Genomic DNA, 22,410 nt, shown 5'->3' on the forward strand with positions numbered 1-22,410 from the left:
GGAGTTAGGATTCAGCAGTTTGCTTTCTGCATGGTAAAGTAAAAACCATGGTTTTTACCATGGTTTTTTTAGTAAAAACCATGGAAGTAAGGAATCAGACCTGCTTAATATGTAAAAATCTACAATTTCTAGAGGCAAGCCTTAACACATAACACAACTAATCTCCCATGCAACTGTTAAAGAGCTATGAGGTGTTTAGAACTGTGAAAATCTTTTTTTTAAAGCTTGTCATTTTTTTTGGTACATTTGACAGTTAATTTTGTTTGGGGTTATTTCATTTAACTGCACAGACACACTTGTTAAGACAGCTACAAATGCAAGTCTTCACACAATTACCATTTCCCTGTGCTATTTCTCTCCTTGCAGCTTGATTAGACACTGGCAGCCTACTGTTCCATCTCAGCTCTTCAGTGTTACTCCACTTAAGTCATTTGTGTCTTGTCAGTTCTCTCAGCCCAGGAGAAGCCTGGATCTGATCATGACTCTTCCCTGAAAAGCTTCCTCATTACAGGAACTGTGATTTTGTTCCTTTTATCCACGCTCTATTGGCCCTTGTGCCATCATGAGAGAAAACAGTCACTGAAATATAACTACCACGTTGAGGGTGTCAGAGACTATTAAAATGCAGAATACTTCATGCTCACATTATTAACCTAATTCTCTTCTCATTTTGATGGAGGAAGGAGCAAGACTGGAGTAGGTGGTGAGTATTGACCCTGTCCTCAAATAGTCTTTGTACACAAGTTCCAATAATACTCTTGGAGAACTGAAACAGCAGTCTGAAAAAGGGTGCTGCCAACCTGGCAAACGTGGATTTTGACTCTATGGCAAATACCATGTATGAGCCAATAAACTTGAGAAAGTAAAAAAGAAAGCTAGGGAGCTGTTGTTGATCAAGGTATTAAACAAAACAAGCACGCCTTCCTTTCTGTGCTAATTCTAGGAGGAGAAGGAAGTAAACACAATTAATGGCTGATAATTATAAAAATACTGTGTTACTTTATATAGCCCAGCATATAGCTTGCATAAACACTAAAGGTCTTTCACTCAACTGTTTTCAGACAGATAATAGTATGCTGTTTTCATTAGATACTCATTACACGAGTTTCAGAGTAGTAAGCTCCCAAGACCATCAAGGAGAAATTATTTTCTCTTCATGTAAAGGACTGCAAAAATAAATTCAATTTCTTATGGTGATGCATAATATTTATTTTATTTTTTTGTTTTTAGAAAGCACCATGCATAGGGGGCAGCCAGAAATCAAAAGTAGGATATTAGATCTCCCTGGCCCAAAGCTCACCCAAGACAGGAAATCCTCCATTTTATGTGTAAAGATTCCAGTTCAATTATACCTGTCAAACAGCATTAATATTAATATTTTTCAAGAAATTAAAAGCATGAGATGCATTACTAAAATATATATCCCTGTGATATCCTGATCCCTGAAAACAACATGTCACTGCTAACAAATCAAAACCATCTGTTTCCACACCATTAATTGGTCTTGTGAGCAATGTTGTGGAGCCAAACTTTTTAGAACTTAGGGAAAAGAAAAATCATCAGGAGTTGAGAGAAGGTGAGGGTGGGAAAAAGAGAGCTCGATCCCAGTATGTGTAAACAAACTTGCACATTTTCATTAGTTCACTGGAGACTTGGCACTCCCGTCAGTTTTCCAATATTTCTCAAGCTCCAGCAACTGTTGTGGAGCTGAAATATTGAATAGAATATGATATGAACACGTGGAGCAATTATATAGAGACCATCAGCACCTTGAAACTGCTTAAACGACAAAACTTGTGGTCCTTGTGTTGTAAGTTATCTGATAGCCACTTAAAACTTGGGAAAACTAAGTTACTGACTCAGGTGCAATAGCCAGGGGCCAACTCACAGATTAAGAGCAAAGGAAATCAAAATCGAGATTATCAGTAAATAATAACACATACCTAAAGCAGCTCAGACTTGAGAACAGATTATTAGTAGCAAGTCCTCTCCGATTTGACTTAAAAACAGCTCAATGGAAAGCCTCCAAAATAAGGTAGATCTGCACATTAAGTGGACAGAAAAATTCCTCCCAAATTTATACTAAGCAGGGTGGGAGGGTGCTGAGGCTGAAGCCCAAGCATTGGGAACTGATGAACAAATTCAGTTCATTAAATAAGTATCAGCGTAGTTGGACAAGCCATACAGCCTCCTGTATACCTAATGTTCTTCCAAGCACAAACAAGTTCCTCTATACTATTAAAAGAGGACTCAGCTACGATAATTTACCTAACAAGTACAGTTTTGAAAATAAACTCATTAATGTTTGCTGAATTGAAGCTGGTACTAAGATGCTGGCTCAGGTCTGCTCAGTGGACAGTCTACCAAGAGCTGGATTTCCCCCTCCTTATTCACACTGAATGTATTTTCTTAAGTCCCTCAGCAAACAGAGGAGTCTTATAAACATTATTCCAATATGTAAATATTTCATCAGAGCAGCTGCAACAGTATGTAGGTGCTAGAGAAGGAATCTTCCCCCCCCAAAATACATGCAAGTAAAAAAGAATACATTCTAACAGAGCACTCCAATACATTTCTGGAATTACAAGTTGTGCTGAGTAGTGTTTTTTTTCCCTTCACATTCATCACATAAAGAGTTTTTCCTCCTAAAAAAGCAAATTAATATAATTAATAAGCTTATGTGATTACTGAATTGGAGATGACCAGTTTAAGAGAAGATGGATGCCAGTGTCACAGATAAAATTTAAGTCCCACAGATCTTACTAGTTTATTTATTATGGAATCAAGGAACCTCACTAGGAGTCACACTGCAAAATATGTGTTTGTCCATATAGGTAATGTGTGCCAAATATTTTTTTTCTGCTGATTATGTTTACTGATTTAGATCAGAGAAGGATGAGAAACATTTCCAGTGAGCTCAATCCTACTTCCCTGAGTAAAAAACAAACACAAGAAACAGCACCAGCTGCTTGGCAGAACTCTGCCAAGAATGATAACATGGTCTCTGAGCACTCTTGTTCAAGCAATGGAATTAATTACTGATGAATCCGAAGGCAGCAATACTGACAACTGCATCACCTATACATTCTGGCAACCAAGCTGTTTGCTCATGGTGGCCACTGCTTTAAACAGAGCTTCTCTAGAATTATTTTTGAATGTATTGTATTATTTGCATGAAGAAATCAGCTATGAAACATTTATACCTAGCAAAGATTTGTTAGTAAGGAGAATTGGACATAGCAATAGCATGCAAACTCATTATTAAATCTATCTGTACCTAAGCACAGAAAAATATTTCTTAAATAATATTCACCCACCAATGTGGATTAATCTTCAGTAGCAATGCAGTCATAATTAGACAATTAGTATAGAAAAGGTCATTCCATAGGTCATTCTTCAAAATTCTGATCACCTTCTATGTTAACAGACTGTTGATAAAAAAATGACTTTTCTGAGAATGATGAATTACCAACTAAGAAAATATTGACAAGGAAGGGGACAAAGGATATTCTTACACAGCTCAGAAGAGTGAAAGAATATCGAAGTGATAAAAAAAAAAAAATAAGTAAATATCTTTATATAAAAAGGGAATAACTGCAACAGAAAAGCCCTCAACACCAAAACTTTCAACAGCAAGCTCTGCTGTTGATATAATGCTGTGTAAGTATCTATCTGTTCTGGACAATGTTCCAGGTTTGTTGATCTGGAAATTTGGATAGGAATCTCAGGAGGACAAGTTTCTGATGACATTTTAGATCCTCCCAGTTTATAAGCCTGCCAGAAATAATGCAAGAGCAGCCTTTTTCCATAGTATTTTGTTACTTTCATTCCAACTCCAGCAAAAGAATAGGAGCTAAAGAGGAGTGTGAACTTTTAAGGAGGAGTGGTCAGTAAGAAAACTCTCTTTCTCCATTAATCACCAATATGCAATAAGATACAGCCTGAATTTGCAAAACACAGAAAAATTCTGATTTCATTTGAATCACTTCAGCCTTTCTAGTTTTGAAAGACATGTAAGTTGGTGCTATTTAAAACAAACACCTGACAGGAGTCACAGACTTATTCAGCTTGTTACCAAATGGTTTTTTAATAAAGATCAAGGATTTCTGTCTTTCTTGAGCACTGTGTTGTGATTTCACACACAGGATTCCTGCAGCATTCAGATATGGCTGGTAAATAAAGCAGGATGTTACAAAGGTTACCTTACACAAAACAAGGAAAACAGTTAATTTGTTGAGAAACTGTGAAAAGGGATCTTCCATCAGTAACAATGACAACATGTTTGTAACTGTTTGGAAGCAAAAAAAAAATAAATAAAATCCACAATTCAGATATTGTGTTAGCTATTCCTTAACGTTGGCTGCAAAAGCATTCCTGCAAATGGTCCCACAAGTAGAATTCCCACATGTAATTCTTGCGTTTCTTTGAAAGAGATGCAACTTAGAAACAGGTCTTCTGATAGCCATGATCTCATACAATCAGGAGAAAGTAAGTCAAAAGGTCTCTGGGGGAAGGAAGCTTTTGCCTCAACCACTCTTTGTATTAATCATACAGTTTTGCTGAACCTGGTTTGTTCTATGCATTGTTTCAGTAAACATCAACTCAAGTGATATGTAGAAACCAGTATCTTCTTCCAGAGGGTTGCAAGGGAAGTGGGATTCTTTCTCAAGATTTAGGGATAATCCCTAAGATTCAGGAATAATGACAGCTTTTTCCAACACCCTGGGAGCACAGAAAAAGCAATGGAGGCAAAATATATTAATGTATTTGGTTGTTCCAAGGGGATTGTGCTAGATGAAAAGAGAGTCAATAGGAACAGATGGACCACAAAGGAAATGAGAAAGAAAAGAACTGCTCTTCAGTATTTTCTTTATATTTTTTTCCTAGTCTGTTTTTAACAAGCAAACAAGGTCTAGATACTGGCAAATTGACTGAAGCAGCACTGTTTTCTCTTTGAAAGCTGAGGTTCTCCAACAGTGGGGCAGGAAAGACAGTTGAATCTCTTTAAACAGACAGCAGTTGCTTGATAACTTGGTGACCTTCCTGTTAAGCCCGAAGGGCCACAAACACACAGAATCTGTATGACCCGTGACATCTTCAAACACTGGAAGTTGTTAACTAAGGGCCCAATGTCAGGAAACAACTGCTTCTCTGAGACAAGCCAAGTGCATTCCCCTCTGGGGGAGTAGAATTTATTTTCCACTAATGTACTTACAACCTCTCTCCTGAGAGAGTCAAGATGAAGATTTTTAGCAATCAGTTGCATGCTACCCCATCAGAAATAATTCTAAACCACTTCTGTGGTCCCTTTCCTGGCATGAGATACACCCAAGAAACCTAGTGCTCTTTCAAATGGTCTCACTCCAAGAAAACCCAGCTGATTTAAAAAAACATCACATGTAATCTCTTTGACATGTTCAATGCTGTAAATACTTACATGTTGACTTAAAAAAGTTACAAGTGGATCCCAGAAATCCACATGTATTTCTTGGAGCTTTTTCAGTTAAAAAGACAGCTTACATCCATGCACATGAGATCAGGTGTTGTTTTAAGAACATATTAACTGTTGTGCTGTAGTTAATATGACAGAAATGCTGTTGATTTGTGTTAATTAGTTGCTTTATTTTTACATTAAGCAGTGAACACTCCTCTTCCTCTATCAAGCAATATGTTAAAATTCTTTGTTAAATGGACACAAGTAATGTAAATAATTAGTAAGCACTCTCTATGTCCAACCTTTCAAAAGGTGCAGCAGGGTAGAGCCAGCAGATAAGAGACATTTTCTACAACACATATGTTCTCTTCGTTATTTTCTTGCCACTCACTTTGGACTGTTGCTGGTTTTGCAAACCCCTGGCCCTTCTTTGTGCTCTGCATGTCATCTGTAAAGTTTCACTAAGTATGTGGAACTGAGTATACTATTTGTGACTTTGAGGATATTGTAGGATGAGGACTCAGGAGCCAAATGGAGTCACTGAAGAAAACCAGTGGTTCTCTAATCCTTCTGATAAACCATTTGTCAAACTGGACAAAAGCTGTACAGTTTGGAAAAGGTTTTGATGAGTAGCATCAATTCAGATCTCACCCACTGACACTTCACATCAGTGAATATGGTTCTTATTCTGCAAGACCCAGACTCACATGTGTAATGCTGCAGTGGCTGATTCTCCCACCCCCTGGGTCCTTGCATGTAAAAGAAGGCAGCACTGAGACCCTGTAGGACTTTCAGCAGCCAGACTTCCCTCTTCAAGTTCTGCCAACCTCAGTGTTGACCTACAGTACCCTTAGTTTTCCATTCCTTAGACTCCATTACACAAATATAGCCCAGTATTCGAAATTAGTCTGTGTTTATTCCAAGAACACAAACAAGACCATTTTCACATCTAAGAAAATTATGTGCCTTGATTAAAGATTGAGACATTTTCATCCAATGCTGAAAACATATGCAGTTTTCATCAGCATCCCAAATCCCCGTGGACTGGTTTCTAGTCTATTCGACCAATTCCTGGATCCCAATCCCAAATTTGACTGCATTCACTTGCTTGAACTCCTTCTTCCACATTAGCTGGAAAATTTCTTAAATGTTTGCAGCTGTGCCCATTAGTGGGTGTCCTTCAGCTAAAGAATTGCTCATGTAATCACACATCACAGAACCAGTCCACAGTTGTTTAGAAGGCCCAGTAGGTGCCATTTCTTATTTCCACACTTTATATCAAACCAACCCTTTGGATTCCAGGTGTTGAAAACTAGGGAAAAATACCCTGTATGTCAAAAAGCAGCACTGTAAATAAAACCTTTTCTTTTCCAACTTCAAAAGCAAAATATTTACTTCAAAATTATCTATCTAGACTTCCCAATTCAACAGCTCATTATAAGCTTCTGTGATTTCATTTTGCTAAGTACACTAGAGCTAATTTGCAGTTCAATAGTGAAAAACTGCCTGCCTCTTTTTCTCATTAACAATAATGATGAATAAATACTGAATATTACTATCAATTCTGAAAAGATTTCCACAGGCCTATTGGGTAAAACTTGTATTTCATCAAACTGAACTTTTGAACAAGACATGCAGCTCATAGCCTTACAAGACTAATAAGAGGGTGCTGACAAATGAAACAAGCCAGTAAATACGAAGCTTGTTCATAACAAGATTGCACAAGAAAATATACTGTAATGACCCTGTCTTGAACATCCTGTAATAGCCCATTGTTCCTGTCTATTACTCTCACTCAGCAGTTTTTTGTTGTTTTTTTTTAATAGCGGATGCATGGCAGCAAAGGAACCAATGTAATGTGGGACTGCACGTGCACAGATCAGGGCACATAACAGAGGTGAGAGAAAGACCCTGATGCTGAGAGAAGTTTTTAGTGAGCTATTAGAATCATAGAATCATAGAATTGGCTGGGTTGGAAGGGACCTCAGAGATCATCGAGTCCAACCCTTAAAAAAACATAAGGAATACAGCTACTAGATCACTGCAGGATCACCAAGTCAGGCCTGCATGCCATAGCAGATCCCAAGAGCTGGTTTTCCTATTGTAAATATGGCAGGGTCGAACCAGGGTGCATCTTCTGCATACACAGAGTTTGGTCCTCCAGATATGATGATAGCTCTGAAGCCTTGCTCCTTGATGGCAAAGGCTGGAGTCTCCAGGGGGAAGATCTCAGACTGGACGAAGAGCTCGCGCACCCGGCGGTTGATCACCTTCCCGTACTGCGCCCCGGCGTCGAGGATGACCACGGCTCCCTCGTAGTGGGGCTGCCCATCCTTCAGCTCTGCTCCAGTGTTCTCCAGCTTGGTGTCTCTGTTGCAGAGGGCCATGGGGGCTGCCGGGGCGTGGAGCCGCCTCCGAGAGGCGGGAGGCCCCGAGGCGGGGATAGGGGAAGAAAGGGCCGAGAGGAACCGCCGCCGCGCTGAGATGAGCTAATTAGCTGGACGTGGAGCCTTACAGAACAGCCCCACGTCTTCGCATGACTAGAAGACTAGTGAAACTGTTTACCTACACAAGCCTGAAGGATTTGTAAATATTGAGAAGACAGGACAGTCAGTTTACCTAGGATGGGCAACAGATGACAAGAATGAGAATAAAAAAGGAGAATCGCAGGTTTAAATTCTGAGAGGTTTAAATCATGGACTCTTACAGTCAGTACCTTTTAAGTTAGCACGGTAGCAGAAATAGGAACTCTTGCTTTCCAAAGATTAAGAAGAGATGTGGTAAGAAGCATCTTCCTTGTGTGACAACTGGATGTTTCACCTTCATTCTGTGTGAGGAACGAGGAGCTAACTTAGCACTGCAGTTACACTTACTGGCATCTTAACTGGATCACGTTCTGAAACCCAGTATCTGCTCTTGTTGCCAAATCTAAATACTGAATACCCAATTAATTTAGCAACCCTACTGTGAATTCATGTCATACACATATCTCCAAACACAGATTTCTCACCATCTAAAGGAACACTTCAGTTTAGTATGTAAATAAATGGGTTTTGATCGACCACAGGATAACTGACTCAGCTTTGTCTCTGCCATTAGAAGGTCATGCTGAAGGCAACATCATTCAGTTTACTGATTTGTTCAAATTTACTTTCCTATGGGAACTACATTTTGAGGTTTTGATTTTTCTTCTTTGTGCAGTTGTCATTCCTGCCATCATTTTAACTTCCTTGCCACCCAACTTCATTGTCTGATTCTCACTGCTCACAGAAGGCAGAGTTGGAGAACTGTCCTGCTTAAAAGCTGTAAATATTTAAAAATATAAATCTAGGAAACCTAAGGGGTAAAAAATAAAATCAAACAAAACTAAGCTCCACATTCCTGCATGCTATAAAGATACTTTTGAACACCTGGTTTAGCAAATAAGCATTCCCTGAGAAAGCTGGCTTATTGCAAATAACTGTCTATCATGCCACTCTGTCTTCATTGGACAAAATGAATTTCAACAGTACCTTTTATACCTTTGCCCAATATGACCTAGAAAGCTCATTGCAACTGGTCCCTAAAATCTGCTTTGAATCTGTGTTCTGGTGACTTGAACTGTACAATCCTAATTTAATCTACATCAGTATATACTGACATGCTCTCCTGCTCCAGTGCCCCTACACAGACAGTGCAGGTATCCTGCCAGCCTTCCAACAAGCCCTGAATTACTGCCATGCCCTTCACTGGGCTGTAATGTGAGTCCAGGAAAAGCTTAGCATGTCAGCAGGCTATTTTATCTCTGTAGCTCTAAATACAATAAATACATTAAAAAAAAAAAAAAGTGTCCAGTTAAACTACGCTGGCTGAATTCTACCCTTGAATTGCACACCTATTGTTTAGAAGAGGGATCTTCTCCAGAGAAGAAACTCAACTTGTATAATCTCTTCTGAAATAAGTGGGAGAGCCAAAAAGAAACAAACAGAAAACCCCAAAACAAACAGAAAAAACCCTATGCCCAGCAGCTATGCCCGTGGTTCATGCTAAAAGCTTAGAAACATCTGAATGTTGTTTTCCTGCCCAGTTTTCCTGAAATCATGAGCTAGAGATCCAGCATGTAGAGTAGAAATGGCTCTTGTAAGACCCTCCTGTAACTTTCCCAAACAAAGAACAGCATTGTCAGGATGTGACGATTGGTCAAATCACTTTCTTTTTGTCAGAAAGTAAGGATTTCCATTCCAGAAACTAAACATAGATTTAAATGAACAGAAATTAATACCCAATGATTGTAGTCCTGAGAGAACTGCTGAATCTTCCAATTACAACAGTTGCAGGAAAAAGGGAAAAGAAAGGGGAAAAGAAAGGGGAAAAGAAAGGGGAAAAGAAAGGGGAAAAGAAAGGGGAAAAGAAAGGGGAAAAGAAAGGGGAAAAGAAGAAAGGGGAAAAGAAGAAAGGGGAAAAGAAGAAAGGGGAAAAGAAGAAAGGGGAAAAGAAAGGGGAAAAGAAAGGGGAAAAGAAAGGGGAAAAAGGGGGGGGGGAAAGCGGGGCGAAAGCGGGGGAAAAGCGGGGGGGAAAAGCGGGGGGAAAAGCGGGGGGAAAAGCGGGGGGAAAAGCGGGGGGAAAAAGAGGGGGGAAAAAGAGGGGGGAAAAAGAGGGGGGGAAAAAGAGGGGGGAAAAAGAGGGGGGAAAAGAGGGGGGGAAAAGAGGGGGAAAAGAGGGGGGGAAAAGAGGGGGGAAAAGAGGGGGGAAAAGAGGGGGGAAAAGAGGGGGGAAAAGAGGGGGAAAAAGAGGGGGGAAAAAGAGGGGGGAAAAAGAGGGGGAAAAAGAGGGGGGAAAAAGAGGGGGGAAAAAGAGGGGGGAAAAGAGGGGGAAAAGAGGGGGAAAAGAGGGGGGAAAAGAGGGGGGAAAAGAGGGGGGAAAAGAGGGGGGAAAAGAGGGGGGAAAAGAGGGGGGAAAAGAGGGGGGAAAAAGAGGGGGGAAAAAGAGGGGGGAAAAGAGGGGGGAAAAGAGGGGGGAAAAAGAGGGGGGAAAAGAGGGGGGAAAAAGAGGGGGAAAAAGAGGGGGGAAAAAGAGGGGGGAAAAAGAGGGGGAAAAAGAGGGGGGAAAAAGAGGGGGGAAAAGAGGGGGAAAAGAGGGGGGAAAAGAGGGGGAAAAGAGGGGGAAAAGAGGGGGGAAAAGAGGGGGAAAAGAGGGGGGAAAAAGAGGGGGAAAAGAGGGGGAAAAAGAGGGGGAAAAAGAGGGGGGAAAAAGAGGGGGGGAAAAAGAGGGGGAAAAGAGGGGGGAAAAAGAGGGGGGAAAAGAGGGGGAAAAGAGGGGGAAAAGAGGGGGAAAAGAGGGGGAAAAGAGGGGGAAAAGAGGGGGGAAAAGAGGGGGGAAAAGAGGGGGGAAAAGAGGGGGGAAAAGAGGGGGAAAAAGAGGGGGGAAAAAGAGGGGGGAAAAAGAGGGGGGAAAAAGAGGGGGAAAAGAGGGGAAAAAGAGGGGGGAAAAGAGGGGGGAAAAAGAGGGGGGAAAAAGAGGGGGAAAAGAGGGGGAAAAGAGGGGGAAAAAGAGGGGGGAAAAAGAGGGGGGAAAAGAGGGGGGAAAAGAGGGGGAAAAGAGGGGGGAAAAGAGGGGGCAAAAAGAGGGGGGAAAAGGAGAGGGAAAAAGGAGAGGGAAAAAGGAGAGGGAAAAAGGAGAGGGAAAAAGGAGAGGGAAAAAGGAGAGGGAAAAAGGAGAGGGAAAAAGGGGGAGGAAAAAGGGAGGGGAGAAGGGGGGAAAAGGGGGGGAAAAGGGGGGGGGGGGAGGGGGGGAAAAAAGAGGGGGGAAACCGAGGAAAACAAAAAACCCCAAAAACTCACCAAAAAAGAACCCAAAGCCACACACTACACTAACATGCCCCTAACCACATGAAAGACTAAATTTGTTCCTGGTTTAAGTACCCACTTAGTGTTAAGCATGAGCTTTTTCCGATTGCTGCTAGCTGCCTAGAAAAAAAGGCACCATCCTGTGACCTTCAGTGTTTTATGATGAATAAAAACCACATTTAATAAAACATTAAGAATCCAGAAGGGTGCCCATACAGAGAATACTTGAATAGCACTAAGGAAAGAGCCTGAATTTTTGGCTTTCCTGAACTAACTTTTTCCCGACTACATATTAAATCAATTTGAAATAAAGGTTACCAAACTTGACACTCGGTTACAGTTCACACATCTGTCTCTTCAAGGAAGATGACGATGAATTATACACATTTATGGAAAGGGTTCTCAGCCCCACCTTCCCCTTCCAAAAAACTAGACAGGTGAAGATAGACATTTCTCCTTGAGAGGAAGGATAAGGCAGAGGTTAATTTCATCTGCATGAGCAGTGGAGGATGAGCTTTTGGAAATAGTGTCAAACCAGAGTCTTAATGCCTGGCAAAGTGACTCACTGGGAGTCATCACAGGAAAGGAAGTTGAATAGAATAAAAAACGGAACAGGATGGGGGCTTAAACAGGAGAAAGAAGTGAGAGAAAGGAAACTGGATTGTTTAAAAGTGGCCTGAGGCTACAAGTTCTATAATGAGATTATTTAAAAAAAAATACGTGTATATATATGTAAAATGTATCTATACATGTGTAAACCTTACATATCTTTAGATGTATTATGTAGATATAAAAATACATTTATATCTGCATGCATTTATAAAAACAGACTTCTCTCTGAAAAGAGATACATTTGTGGCTCGCCTTCCAAAGCTGCCATCTGAGGTACTTGTTTTGGGACCAGCTGGCACTGACATGACAAGGGAAATAAGCAGGACTTCCCCCCTAGAAACCCACAAGTTTTTAGGTTATGCTCATATTCACCACAACAAAAAAATCTACAGACTGTGGAGTTGTATGCTCATGTAAAAACCCACCAGGAAGCAACAAACACATTGTTTTACCATTCCTTAAAGAAACAATAAATGAGACCTTTATTTTTTTAAATAATTTTTTTTTTAAATAGAGCTTGTACATTGCAATTCAGTGCAACGTGGAAAAGTTTCTCTTTTCCAAGTATTTTTACTGTGAAACTTTGGGTGATTAACCACATGTCATGTCACTTTTAGCTAATTCAAATGGAAAGCAGCATGTAGGCAGTGTCAGTAAATATGCTCACCCGCAGCAGCCTAAGGCAGAGCACCTCCTTGAACTCATCATGACTGAAAACACATTACTTGTGCAACTAGAATTCCCATTGACAAAAAGAAGACTTTCAGTTCCCAGGAAAGATGACAAAAGCATCTTTAAAATCATAAAAGAAATATTCAACTGATTGCCAGCTCTCTCTGATTCAGAATTGACTCCTGTGAGTGAAACTTCTTATTGTCTAGTCCAACCACAATGTCATTTTTCATGTTCAAAGATGAATGCACATGATAAATCATGTAAATAAAAAAAAAATAAATTAAAAAGGCATTCATGATGAAAGCAATTATTCCGGAAAGCTGTGTTAGAATGCATATATTCTAAATAAATTCTACATCTCATATCCCAAACAAACTTATATCCATTTGTGAAATATTCCCTACTTAATCCCCAGAGTGACACCTGCTGGATTTCACTAACAGAAACAAAAGGACATACATCCCCATTATATTTCAGGATATTCAGAATATCTCAGGATAATCACTGCAAAAATGTGCCCTCTTAGAAATAAAGTTTGCACAGCATATCATATTTTTTGCTTAATTTAGGACAGTAAGTAAATATATGCAGCCACTGAGGAAAGAAGTAGGAGGTCTGAAGCTGAATTTCTGAAACAACACTTTAAAACTTGTATCTAGAAATAAATATAGAGCACAACATTGGGAGATAAACTGTATTAATTTCTGATAATATTAATATGGAAAATACTTTAGAAGCCTAAAACAAATGAGTGTTGGTATGATAAATGTGTTCTGGTACATCTTTTGCTTTACTTTAATGGAACCCTAGCAGCATTGCCAGTATTTCAGTATTACAAACTTTAGTAAAATTAACAAGATTTTACCACTGTAATTAAGGGAGGAAAAAATTAAGGGAAAATCTAAATGATTATACAAAGAATGATACCTTATGCTCATACAAGCATCAAGTTTTCAAGGTCAAAACTATCAAAAGTGGAACATATGATACAGCTTTTAGGAACTAAGAAGATATTCAGTCTAAACACAGCTGGTGGTATACCACAGCATCTACAGAACATAATAATAAAATCAAATTTTAAAAGTCCCTAATTACGGTGTTTAGGTCCTTGTTCTTGTTCTTATAAAGGAAGTCAGCCTGGTATGAGCTTCATGAAACAATACTGTCACTAATTTTGTTTGGGATATTTTTTAAATAAGGCCTACATGATCCAGGCATAAATCCAGAAATCCAGCATTGGTTTATTTCCTAAGAATCAGTTAGCATCTTAATGGTCAGCTAGAGCTTAACAGTGGCCAAAATTGTCAGTAAAATCTTGGGTGGCATCTATGCTATATTAAAAAGTAACAACTTTAGAGTGACAAGCAAAATTACACCAGCTGAGAGTCTGCTTTCTTTGCCTGAAGTGAGTACTTTGCTTCTGTCATGGAAAGTCTTTCTTTAATGCATTACATTCAGTTAAATGCATTTCAAATGCATCATTCCAAGCACAAGCAACTCTAAATAAATCACTTCTGTTCTTTTGGACAGCACATGATTGAAAGTGTTTGCACAGAACCTGGGCAGAAAAAGAAGGACTTTTCTGGGAAAATGTAAACGGTATAAACAAGCTTGGGAGACTAAGGCAGATATGCATGAGAGAGAACTGTGAAAGCAAAACTTTGGAAATGCAGAAGTTTAGCTGTCCAGTTTTGCACAGATTCTGAAATAGGACAAGAAGAAAAAAGTATCTCTAAGAACAAAATTTGTAATGGAAACAATTTTAATAAGTAGATCATATTATAACACTCTGCCTGTGGAATTCTCCATTAGTATAACAAGTAAGTAACAGGATAATTTCTGCTGTTCTTTGTGAAAGTCTTTTACACTGAAAACATCAGTTAAACACAGCCAACATGAGTTAAAAAAAAAAAAAAGAAAGAAAGAAAAAAAATGAGTTGTGAACAGCCATGGAAAACTTTCTCCTCTTTCTCCTATATATTAAAAGGAACAACATGCAAATGTATTCAATTTGAAATACTAACAGTCATGACTCGTGGTTTTCTAAACAAAGGATGGGGTTTAGGACTAATGTATTTGAAAGACACTTTAAAAACTTACATGTTCTCTCTTCAGCTGACATATTAGGAATAATAAAATCTAGTGTGACAGAGGCCCACATGTATGCACGTATGTGCACAGAAATAATGTATTATATAGTATATTGTGCATTTAGTTCCCAGAAACAAATATACAAACACAATTCCAGACTTATTTTACTGTTGAAAGTTATTTGTTTGTCAACTCACATCTGTTTTGGTAATAGAAGCATTCATTCCTTACTCGACACAGTGGTTTAAAGGATGTATTTAATTCCAGAGGTCTGACAATTTGCTACACCAAAGACTTAAAATATTTCCTAGTTACAGAACTGTGACATGAGAAACTAAGACACTGTTTTCAGTAAGTGTAAGGCTTAACTAAGGAAAGCACTTCATATGACACCCACTGCCATAGCTACACATGCTTTTAGGACAGAGGTGCCCGTAACACTGTTGTAATGCCAATACTGTGTGTTCCCATACACTCTACAGGAATGAGAGCTACTCAGAAGCAGAGAAGGAGCTTTGCTAGCAGACCAAGAACACTGTAAACATATTGAGAACACATGGGAACAACATCTTACAGTGAATTTTTGTTTTGTTTTCCTAACTGTAAACTTGGATTTCTCATTCAAGAAATTCCTTCAACTGCTTTCATAAATAGCCTGCGTGTTTTTGTTTTCTATAGAAGCTCTAGAAGCTATTTTCTATAGAACCTGCTTTCTATAGAAGCTATTAGATATACACATTTTAAATATCACTGTACGTGTTGTTATTGATAGGAACATTTTCTTCCAAAATGACCACAAGCTGGTAAAAATCTATCTGCAGTATTTTGTGGACCCGTGTAGGTCAAATCCTACTCAGCTCTTGCACATGCGAGGAATGTTATTGGAACCAGGTGATTAACTTGAATGCATAAAAAACCATGTTAGTCATTATATTGGGAGCCTCTTCATGTAGCCAGGTGAGACATCAGTCACCAAGAATGAGACATGAAGTTTGGGTTTTTCAACTTGTGCATTCAAGAATTAAGAGAAGTCATGGAAAAAACAGCTGCCAACAGACAGTAGAACACAGGTGACTAGATGGGTGGTAAGTGTATAATTCCTTCAACAGGAAAATACCCCTGTTTACAAATATCTTACCCTTTGAGTGTCAGGGGAAAAATTCCAGCTGGCTCTGAATAGGCCAAGATTTCAAGAGTTGTGTTGTATCAGGGAAAGCCTATTTGAAGGGACAAAAACTGCATTAATGGAGACCAAGAGTCTCGCTGATCAGGAATTCAGAGTACAGTGACATTTGAAGTTGACAGGACATACATCACACAAGTCTTGAACTTGCAATGCATGTTATGTATTCAGGCACTTCGTTTTGCCCCCTATAAAATGCAGTCACGCTCTTCTACATCACTATCCTGCCACTGCTTTTACTTAAGTTTGCAAATAATGCAGATTCTGGCATCAAACCTGCAAGCAGATAAATGCCTGACACTTCCTTTGTAGGCAGTACCACCAGGAACTAAACCAGTGGCTTGAGAAGAACATAAAACATTAATCTAAAAAATCGAGCTGAAATTCTCTGAACACAGCTGTTCCTACTGCACTGATCATTTAAACAACATCAACACTTCTTATATGAAATGTCACCTGTTTTATTTATTATCACTAAGTGCCTTTTGTGCTAAAGATCTTTGAAGTTGGACAAAGACTTTGGGATTGCTCGTATACACAGTGGAGTTTGGGCAGATTACCTAAATACTATGAAAATACAGATAATTTTTAATTGAGAATTTCAGACAGTATTGTATAGCACGTGTAGTTTGAAAGGAAACACATATTCAGATCTGATCTTATTCATATTTATCGAGATACAATGCATCTCAAATTCACAGCACAGCAATCAGCTTTAGCACACCACTGATCTGAACAGGTTTGAGCTGTTATATGCATTATTACTGAATATGAATTAAAAGATTCACAGTATACACTATATAACTAGAAAGACTGCACTGGCACAATTGTCAGAGCAGCAAGATTTGGTCCCCAGAGTATCTGGCGTAAGTCTATTAAGGTAGAGAAAAGAAAAAAAAAAAACAAAACCCTCAGATATTTTTATTACTATTTCAATCTCAACCCCTATAAAATGTAAGGATGACTAAATGAGTCATCATAGATCAGTTCCAAGTGTGATTTGTAGCCTGTGCTATTTCATAGCTATCCTTCAGAAACAAGATTTCCTTTCCGACTCTACAGATCCATTGCTTACACAGATGCACAAACAACTAGAGGTAGCAATCATAGCAATGCAACAGCATTTGTGAAAACAGAGAGTATCACATCTGTTGTGGAAAGCTGAAGAAGTGGCAAGACTCATTGCTGTCTCTCAGCTGATACTGGAAGGCAGAGAATCACACACTTCCCACTGTTCAGTAGTTCTAAGGGAAATTAAATAGGGGACAAGTACCTTTCTAATAAATCAATTCAGTACTTGTGGGAATAATCTCAAACAGTAACATCGCGGCACACGTGCAAGCTTCAAACTCAAGCTAACTTTTTCCCAAGCAAACAGAAAGTCCAAACAACCCAGAAGCTTTATCTTTTTAGTTGTGTAATTGCAGCACAAAACCTAATGAAATATCTCAAGTATCACCTCTTTCCAGTACTATAAAGTCAATAAAATTAAAAGAATATTCAGTAAGAAAATCTACACCACTTAATCACCTACTTCAGCTGCTCCTGAAAGAACTCCGGTTGTACTGAATTAGTCTTAAGGACCCTTTTGAAACCAATGAGCCTCTAATTCTCTCCAGATGAAAAGACAGAAATTTGTTAGCTAATATCAGAGGTTTTAGACGGAATCTTTTAAGTGATTAGGGTATTTTTATCACCCTTTCTATCTCGTTATCGTTGATTACTTCCTCAAGCATATATTACAATACCAGTTATAAAATCAGCCCAGCGTTTCGCTGACCAGAAATAAACGAAGCTTTCTCTCACACCCCTTTCTCCCTGCAGATTACACATCGCACCCTGAGGTTGGTGTAAAAGCATGCACACACACAGAGAATCATAAATGCGTCCAGACAGATGTCACAAAAATACTGTTCTTAGGTAAAACAATGAAAACACGTCGGTCAGTACTCACCGCACTGAGGTTTTTTTTTTTTCGAGAATGGTTTGAGACAATCAGTTTGATTTCCCTTCTCAATTTGAAAGATGTTTAGTTCCTTGCCTCGCCGGCCAAATGAAGAGTCCGAGGCGATCCCGATCTTCGGGCTGAGTATAATCCAGTCGCCGAGCCCGCTGGCTGGAGGGGCAGAGGAGATGCCGAGCCCGCTGCTGCGGGCAGCGCCGGGAGCGTGTCAGAGTGTAAGCGAGGAGCTGCGGCGGCAGCCGAAACATCAGAGCTTCCTGTTACATCACCCCGACCCCGCCCGCAGCCGGCGTTAAGTTACTTTTCTTTCTGAAATGGCATGTCCCAGGGAAGCCAGGCTCCTCCGGTGGTTCTAGAGAGGAGCGAGGGGCTGCCCTAGCCCTGATAGTTGCCATCTGCTCCCTGACAGCATTGCTCCTCCGGTCCGGACGGTCCGCCCGCACCTTGCTCGAGGATCTGCTGCAGCTCCCCCGCCCCGAACAAAAGCTAAGAAGAGCTGAAACGAGTCGGAAAATACTCCTGCTGGAAAGCAAGGGACCAAGGGACCCGTCTTCTCATGTACTGAGCAAGTCAGATTCGTCCTCCTCTGCGAACTAGACCCAGAGAAATAAATCGGTGTGGATCTCTATTCAGGGACAATGCAATAGCTGCGTTCCTCCTGTGAGTGTGACTGACCCGACCCACCTCTGCCAGACACTGCACTATGTCCCACACTCTACGGGCTGAAAAACTCCGCAGAGAAGTACTCCTATTCCTGAAATGTAACAACTGCTGGAAAGGTCAGAATCAAATATTCAAATACAAGAAAGTGTATAATTTTAAAGGGAAAAATCAAAACAAACAAAACAAACCCAACCCACAAACCAAAATGCTGCTTGCATTTCAGTGAAAGGCAGCATGGATATTATTCCTGCTGCACAGGACTCTAGGCTTCATTTTCTTTTTAAAATGCCAGCAGTTTGAAAGCACAAGTACAAACTGCCCTGTTTGAAAACTGCCATAAAAATCAAAGGTCAAAAGAAAATTCATGGCAGTTTTCCTGCTAGCTTCAAGGAATTTTGTATTAGGGGCTATAATTTTTCTTTGAGAGCAACTCATCACTTATTCTTTGGACCATTGATACTTGTGCTACAGACAGAATCTGTGCTCTCCACATCAGTCACCAGCTGCTGCGTGCACATGACAACCCTGCTGAAAAATGGGGAATTTACAGAGGGTTAAGCTCAAATACTGCTGACACTTCTAACATCAGTATTCCTTATGGAAGGGCACAAGAGATTCCCAAAGGTTTTGTAAACGCTCAAAGGTGCAACCATGTAATTTGTTCATGAAACAAGAGAAAGTATTCTGCTTACTTCTCACTACCTGTTGCTCATCCAGTTTCCTAGCAAAAACGTATCGTGGAACATGTTGAGAAACTGATAAGGGAATTCATCTGTCCATTGGAAACCTTTTCCTCAAAAATGAAAATGCCAAGAAACATAACAACAAGGGCAATAAGGAAAAAAAAAACCCGACAAACAAACAACAAACCCAACCAACCAACCAAAAAACCCCAACAAAAAACCCAAACCCAAGCAAGGGTCAGGAAAAACAGAAAGAGGGAAAAGAGGGACAGGAATACTTTAAATCCATATGGCCACTGGGTAATATGAATTGTGAAATCACACCCTAGGGTCAGTAAAAGAGCAGGCGTATGACTTCAATACTCATTTGGCATACGTGAGTGTTGGTGCTTCTAGGATCTTGCATCAACAGGAGAATGTTTGAATTTTATAATCACTGAAGAACTAAGAACTGGCACTCTAAGCTTTTAGGCAATGTAAACAGATATAACCTGGGGATTAGCTCTGATTTTTCACAGTGATGGAAATTACTCTGAAATAAACAATGTCACCTCAGATAGTGGAATTTCACCAGAAGTGAGCCTGGATACATTATTTGAGACCAATTAGGACTAGGTTATAGACTACAAGGTGGTTATGTTATACACTGTAACCCAGAAAATAATCTGCAAACTCAAACCAAACACGTGTTTAAGACAGGCATCTGAACTAGCTGCAGAGATTTATTACACAGGCCATGTTCAATTTGAGATGTCAAATTCAGTGGAGTTGTGTGGGGTTTGGGATTATTTTTTAGTGGAAAAGCCTTATATTCTACTTATTTAGCTATCATTGGAAATTTACTCCTAATCTAGAGGTATTTGGGAAATCTCAGCTGGTGCAATTTGCACTTCAGAGACAAAGAAGGCCTCCACACTACCTCAGCATCCTGTTTTTTCCAACTGAAAGGCACCAAAATGACATCAATACAGCCTGCCTTGATAACCAACAGCACGGCTGTTAGTTGTGGATCTAAAATAATGGATCTAAATAAGCAAAACTGGATGTACTTCAATCAAGGAAAACTTAAAGCCATGCAAAGAAAATTCCAATTCCCCCTCCTACCACAAGGTTTGATGGGCACTGAAAAGCTCAAGAGGTAAATACGGCTTTGCAAAGAATCAGACCCCTCATGGTCAGCTATGAGAATCCCTCTCTAGCGTCGCAGCTGTGACAAATGCCTGTCCCCTGAAGCCAGAGGAACTGTGGCACGGCTGTTCCCCGCCTCCCCTTCTCCTCGCCCCCGGTTCCTCGCAGCAGGCAGTGCCGCTCCCGCAACGCCCCGCACCCGCTGCCCCCAGCCCAGGCGCTGCCCCGGGATGCGGCGTCCCCTGGTGGCTGCGCGGTGGAGCTGCAGGGCCCGGATCACGGCGCGGTGCTGCCCTCTGGTGAGCACCGGCCCCGCAGCAGCCCCGCACAGCGGCTGCGATCCCGGGTACTGCATGGGGTACTGCATGGCACCCCGCCGAGTGGAGGAACCAGGAATACCGGGGACATCTAACCCCGTGTCATGTTCCCATCCCTGCCTCAGGTGGAGCAGTGACAAAAGAGAAAAGTAAAAATAAAAATCCTTGACGAGTAATTTGCAGTGCAGCAAGAGATTATGGGATAAACAAAACAAAGGAATTCCTCATTTGTACTGGCTATGAATAAAATATTAAGAGTTCATGTGTAAAAACATAATAGTAATAAATGTATGTTCTACTTTACTTGAACCTGGTTCCTTCTCAAGAGAAGATACCACCTAAAGCAACCAGTCAGGAAACCATCCTCATGTCCACTTTATTATGTTTGGAAGGTAGAATCCAGAAATATGAAGACTTTCTCAAAATGTAAATTAATGTATCAGTTTTGAAACAGTAGAAGGATTGGAGATGCAGGGAGAAATGCTGGCTCAAATGAACTGGAAAGAGAAGAGATGCAGGGGTTGAAAGTAAGAAGAAAAAGGAGGGCATACCAGTAAAAAGGTGAGTTAAAGAGAATGAGTAAAGAGATTTTAAATTATTTCTCAAAGACATTTTTTGCTTCATCCATCTTTATGGACTAGGAGCACAGACCAGACCAGGTCAGATGATATATGGAAACTCACCAAACCTCTGTGAAATTGCTTCAGCTTGCTGGCTCCCATCATACAAAGCGGGGGAAATTTCACAGCACCCTGAGCATTTCCTCCCAAGGAACCAGGGCAGATTCTGCAATGAAATGACTGGATGAATGGACTCGAGTTATTTGGAAATACAGAGCCATGGAAACAGCGTAGCCCAGTGCCATATTCTGATCTCTTCATCATTCTACAGTATTGGTCCCTATATTTTCCCTGCCGTGTGGCTCAGTTATCTCCCCCTTCTACACCCACCCTTGAATTACCTTTGAGAAATGCACAGATCTTATTTCTTATTCTTGCATTTGGTTGTTCTGCAGATATTGAAGATACAGGAATGAAAATAATTGGATGGAGAAGAGCACAGAAGACACTTCTTGGAGAGTTGATGCAAGTCAGATCAGATGGCCTTGCAGCTTGGTCTTTTTATGGGAAAAATGAATTCAACACACTGTAGAGCTATACAAAAGGAAGGCAGGAAGACTCTAAGTAACTGCTATGGTGGCCAAACCTAGTAGAGGCACCAAGATGAATATGCATTCTCAAATCAAATTGCATCTTATACAGTCTATAACACCCCAGTCTTCATTCTCATTGTCACAAGCCTATAAGGTTCATTACTATGTGATGTTCTCTTAGTAAACTGAAAGAAAGGTACTGCTGAGATGCTATAACCATAAAGTCTTTTTCTGTCTCAACAATGAAAGGAGATCTGTCAATGTGTCACCTATTTCATCACTGTTACTTCAAAATGAATGCATGAGAAGTTTCTTCAGTGTAACACAACTAGGTGCAGGGAAAGCATGGGGCAGTGACTGTCAGTCCTGCCCTAGCTACAGCTGATGTAGACTGCACAGTCCTGGGGAGCAGCTGAGCATACCTCTAACAACCAGAACTGTAACTATCCTCAGTAGGTTTAGGCATAAAGACAAAATACGTGGGGGGGAAAAAAAAGTTGACATCAGAGATAGAAATGAGTTTTAAAAATATCACCCTAATTTTTGTTTAATAGGTAGCAAGGTGTTTTTAAAAACCTTAATAGGAAAACAACTTTTTTTTTTTTTTCTTTCCTTGAAAAAGGAATCTCATTATAAAAGATTTACAGAAGGTAGATGCTTTGGAGAAGGGCAGGAACTGTGCT

The 22,410-nt window shown here is 40.2% G+C and overlaps 1 protein-coding gene across 3 annotated transcripts in view; it reads right to left on the minus strand.

The window, feature by feature from the left end:
• CALCRL (calcitonin receptor like receptor) overlaps positions 1-18,402 on the minus strand; it is a 69,515-nt gene extending 51,113 nt beyond the window's left edge. Inside the window, exons 1-2 of one of the 3 annotated variants that reach the window (XM_008496939.2) lie at positions 17,775-18,008; positions 15,776-15,854 (exon numbers count right to left, since the gene is read on the minus strand). The gene's annotated coding sequence lies outside the window, so the exon portion shown is untranslated. Of the gene's footprint in view, positions 1-15,775; positions 15,855-17,774 lie in introns of all 3 variants that reach the window. The other 2 variants (XM_030454503.1, XM_030454504.1) reach the window with 2 other exon arrangements.
• Between the last annotated feature and the right edge of the window lie 4,008 nt (positions 18,403-22,410).

The sequence above is a fragment of the Calypte anna genome, chromosome 7 (assembly GCF_003957555.1).
Source record: "Calypte anna isolate BGI_N300 chromosome 7, bCalAnn1_v1.p, whole genome shotgun sequence".
Lineage (NCBI taxonomy): Eukaryota > Metazoa > Chordata > Aves > Apodiformes > Trochilidae > Calypte > Calypte anna.